Raw genomic sequence first — 5,163 nt, 5'->3', positions numbered from 1 at the left:
AAATTACAATGCCATGATGGTGATGGTTCAGTGGCAGTGAGGACAAGAGGAGGCTCAATAAACTCTGAGCTAGTCCTCTGCAGATCAGAATTATCCCCCACAAGACCATTTCTAGCAGCTGGGTGGTCTTGTGCATATATATCACGTACACTCCTTGTTCTCTGATTTATGACAGGGGAATTTGATTCACTGCTGGAAGCCTAATCTGGGGTTGGATGTGGATCATCATATGCATGCACTGGATTTGTATTTGAAGACTCTGTCTCTGCATCTGCATGCTCTACCACGGCATCTGCATGCTCTGTATCTGCATCTGAGAGTACTGAGTCATCATCTCGGACATGAGGTAGATAAAAGGTGTCTGCATGCGGCAATTGAGGTGCATGCGAGAGACTTTACTCAAATTTGACACTTCACTCAATGATGAGCTTGTCTATAGAGGAAATCAGGAGTAAGTATCCCTTCACACCATCAGGGTATCCAACAAAGATGCACTCAATGCTTTGTGGATCAAGAGCTTTCCTCTTTTCAGAGGGGATCCTAGCCCATGCTCAGGAGCCGAAAACACGGAAGTGGGTGACCTTTGGTTTAGTGCTGCTCCAAGCCTCAAAGGGGGTCTGATCCATGACAGACCTATGAGGAAATCTGTTCTAGATGTAGTTAGCACAATTAAGTGCTTCAACCCATAGCTTATGAGGCAGTGACTTAGCATGCAACATGCAGGAAGCCATCTCTTTGAGAGATCGGTTCTTTCTCTTAGCAACTCCATTCTGCTATGGAGTGTATGGAACTGTGTGCTGCAACCGTATGCTAGACTCATGGCAAAGGTTCTGAAGTGATGTGTTAACATATTCCCCCCCCATTGTCTGTACGGAAGGCTTTGATCTTTCTCTCTGACTGTGTCTCAACTAGTGCTTTGAAATCTTCAAAGTGTGCAAAAACTTTAGATTTGTTCTTGAGAAGATACACCCAAGTATACCATGAGGAATCATCAATAAATGTAAGCACATACCTTGCTTTGTTGATGGAAGGATGAGGAAAAGGCCCCATGAGATCACTATGGATCAGATCTAGAGGAGAGGATGCTCTATGAGTCTTGCCAGTGTCAAACTTTTCTCTAGGATGCTTGCCAAGGACACACCCTTCACAAAAGCCTTTGGAGAAACTGATATTTGGCAAGCCTTCCACCATCTCATGGTTGCTTAGCTACTACATATACCTGTAATTTAAGTGACCAAACCTCTCGTTCCAAAGCCTGCTACTATCATCAGCATGTGTAAGCAATAAGGAGGATTCAGATTCAATAAATTCAGAAAATGCACACAGTCTAGCTCCATTGTTTACCTCATCGGTTGCAATTTTGGCGCTGCTATGTAGGTCATATATGTTCATTGCATCTGGAGTGAATTCCACTCTCTTTCCAGTGCCAGAATGAGTGATCTGATAAATTAAAAGAAGGTTTACTGAAAGTTTTGGAACATGAAGCACATCTTCAAAGCTTCCGTGTAAAAGTTCCACTCTACCTTTTCTGATGACCTCAATAGGTGAGTCATCTCCCATGAGGATGGGAGGTCCTTTGAATGCATCCAAAGAGGAATAGACTTCTTTTGCATTAGCCATATGATGTGATGCACTAGAATCTATAATCCATGCATCAGGGGAAGAATTAATTGCAATTAAAGCATGAAAATTGTTACCTTCCCATGTCGCAGATCCTCAGTTTTCTTCTTGGCGCCCTGAGGGATGTGGTCCCCAAGGTTGTGCCTCTAAAGGATTTCTGCCATTTGATCAATTTGTTTCTCCATGCAAGAGGATTTTGGATGGAATCCTCTTTGACAGTAGGTGCATCTATTTCCTTTCTTCCCTTTCTCATTTCTCGAGCCAGAGGAGTCATTGAAGGGCTTGGTGTACCCTTCCTTCTTTGGATGGGAATGTACTTTTCCCTTGTCTTTTTGCTGTTGATTTTTCTGATTTGAATCAGATCTGTGATTTTTATTGTGGCTGCCATCATGCATAGCAAGTGCATGCGCTTTTGGAGGTTTGATTTTCCCCATGCCAATGAGTTTATCTTGCTCAAAAGTAAGGGACTCCATGAACTCTTTGAGAGAAGGCATAGTGTAGGATTTACCTGTTATGAGCCTTACTGAATGAAATGTAGACACAAAGACAGAGTATTCTGGTCCGAAATTTTACATAATAGAGATAATTTGGCGACTCTCCTCCTTGGATTTGTCAATTCCACAACCCTTGAGTTGCAGCAATAGATCATTATATTTGGTGAAGAAATCTTGAATTTTGTCATAGTTCCGTGGATCGAATGACAACAGCTCCACTTCGAGCAGATGTCCTTTCATCTCATCCTGTTTCCCATAGAGTTCTTCAACCTTTTTCCAAATCTCATTGGGAGTATTGCAGGCAGATAGATGAAACTACAACTCTGGAGAGATGCACATGCATATGGATCCATGGGCCTTATCCATACGATTGAGGTACTTGGATTTCTCTATTGCTGAAGTGGGTTCCACTTCTACAGCCATGGTAATCTTGTACAACCCTTTTTTATGAAGGTATCGAGCCATTTGGTCCTTCCATTCGTGATAGGTGTACAGTGTTAGGATCGATGCTTTGGGAAATTCCATTTTTTTGTTGATCTTTGATCTCCATGCTGTAATAATTGCAAAATAAAGTACTGGTGCACCTTTTATCTAGCAACCTGTGGGCTCTGATACCATGTAAATGTGTTAGAAAACCTACACAGATGAATCTAGCTAGTAAAGGTTGAACATACAACTTTGAAGAGCAAAAACACTAAAAGAAAATCGAAAGAACAAAAGAATGATTTATTGGAAAATAGGTTACAATGCTCATGATATAGCATTACTGGGTGAAGATCCCAAGGTAATGCACCATAGTGGTGATCAATGAGAAGACTCAACACCTACAACAAGTTCCAGAGAGAACTAGCCAATTGCAGAGTGAAAGAAGGAGCAAATCAGGGAGTAAATCATGCAGAAGAACTAACCAGTTGCGGAGTTAAAGAAGGAGCAAATCAGGGAGTAAATCATGTAGAAGAACTAACCAGTTGCAGAGTTAAAGAAGGAGTAAATCATGCAGAAGGAATCTTGCATGTAGTCCCATGCTCTAACTAAAAGTCTGCATGTAAGTGTGTAGTACTTCCAACATGTTGTGCCCTAATTTTCATCACCCATAATGCATTTCATAAGGGCATATTCTTTATAAATGTCTGTTTTTTTAGTTTTAAATAGAATTTAAAGAGTTTGTCTATTAGAATTTATGGTGCTACATTTTTTAAATTTATTCTTCATGTGGGTGACAATATTTTCTTGTTGGCAAGATATGAAATAATATATCTGGTGCTAAGATTCTCCATGCCAGAATGCTCTTGGTTTTTTTTAAGATATTTACAGTTATGATCCATGGAATTTCAAATTCAGTTATTTTTGAAATTTGTTCTCTGGTTAACTGAGTTATTACTGCAAAAATTGTAACATCTTTTGTTTTAATTAATGGAAGGATGTTGTTTTTTTTCATTTGCCAAAAAAAGCTTTGGGTCCCATCCTACTATTGTATTTTTTGCTAATCATTCCTCGGCATCAACGGAAGAGAAATTCAAATTTATTGAAATTGAAATAGGATATAAATGCCTTTGGATCATAAAAACACATTCCGTTGCGGTAAAATGAGAATATGTTTATAAAATAAATAAATAAATATTATGACTATTTCCTGTTATTAGGCACCCTCATCCCCTCTTACTTTGATCCCCTCTTACTTTGATCGGAGATTAATTAGAAGGGAATTTTATTCTAGGATTTTCCTACTCTATGAACCCTAATAATGGTTAATTTCTTCTCTTCCTATACATTCATCGGTGGTTTGGACTTTGAAAGAGCAACATGAGACTTTCTTTCAACTCGATTTCGCTTCTCTGCTAATAGGGCTGAGCCTTGCCCCATCTGATCCTTATATTTCACCAAAATTGTGTTAGGTTAGAGCTTGGAAGTGGAATACAAAGGGACTCTCAAATGCTTTAAATTCGTCCATAATTACATGTGGTGGAGGTCTTCACCCTTGGCTTACTTGCTAGCAATCCAAAGAGCGTATCGAGAATTCCAATATAATGGTGGTTTTCTTACCATATAGTTTAACCTAATCTAAGTAGGATAAAGGCTTTGAAAATGAAAACATGCATCCCACATGAAATTAAAAAATTGAGTCTTAATGAAATATTTAAAATAACTACATCAAGAACAACTATTTTGAAAAAAAACATGATGAGCACTTGTCCAAATTTAATGTATTTTGCAAATATTTTCTACACTTTTCTATCACTCTCCTAAAAGATGAAACATTTGATCTACAAACTCTCACTTATATGGCTGTTTTAAAAATTAAGAATTCTAATTGCCATACAAACATTAAAAAAATGCACCTCATGTGCTAGTTTCTCTGACTTGAGTGAGTATAAATCATCATGATTGAACCTACTGCCATCAGATCCTTGATAGCCTTTCTCCCAAGTAAACCATTAATCCTTAGCCTATTTGACAAAATAAGGGGTGATGAGCTTGTATTTGGGAACTTCAGAGAGAATATTATCATAAGTGGCGTGATCAATAATACCAAACTGTTCACCTTCTCCTTTTTCTTTCCTTTGCTCCATTTCCTCTTCTTCTTTTTCCCACCACTAGACTTCGCAGGCTTGGAAGATGGGGGAGGAGCCTTGTCCTTTTCAGTGCCCATTTTTAGTTACAGGGGAATGAAATGGCTACTGTTTTTCCTCCTCGGATTATGATAAAGGCTTTATCCTTCTCCTTATTCCACAATTGTGTCATAAAGCTTGAGCCTTTGGAACGTAGTCAATACTATGAATGTTACAACACTTAGTCATATCAACAAGTGTTGCATGGAGCGGGTAGTTCGTGCGGGTAATGTTTATTTGTAATGTTTATCTATGGATAATGTTTATTTGTAAGTAATTTTTATTTGTTTCTTTCAATGAAATTAGTCTCAGGGCAATTAGTATAGAAGGCAACAACATCAGATTTGTGTTCCTTTTTTGCCTTTTTCCTTGTTTCCTCCTCTACTTTTCCTTTTCTACTATCTATCTCCAACTACAGTTGATACCTTGATAACAAGAGG

General features: G+C 38.6%; 1 pseudogene; it reads right to left on the bottom strand.

The window, feature by feature from the left end:
• Positions 1 to 4,461: 4,461 nt before the first annotated feature.
• LOC149140062 (small ribosomal subunit protein eS25z pseudogene) lies at positions 4,462 to 4,764 on the bottom strand (annotated as a pseudogene).
• Positions 4,765 to 5,163: the final 399 nt, after the last annotated feature.

This window comes from Pinus tabuliformis, chromosome X (assembly GCF_031772625.1).
Source record: "Pinus tabuliformis cultivar Carrire ecotype Pingquan chromosome X, CPIR1, whole genome shotgun sequence".
In the NCBI taxonomy this organism is placed as follows: Eukaryota; Viridiplantae; Streptophyta; class Pinopsida; order Pinales; family Pinaceae; genus Pinus; species Pinus tabuliformis.
This window is presented reverse-complemented; position numbering and strand designations above follow the sequence as displayed.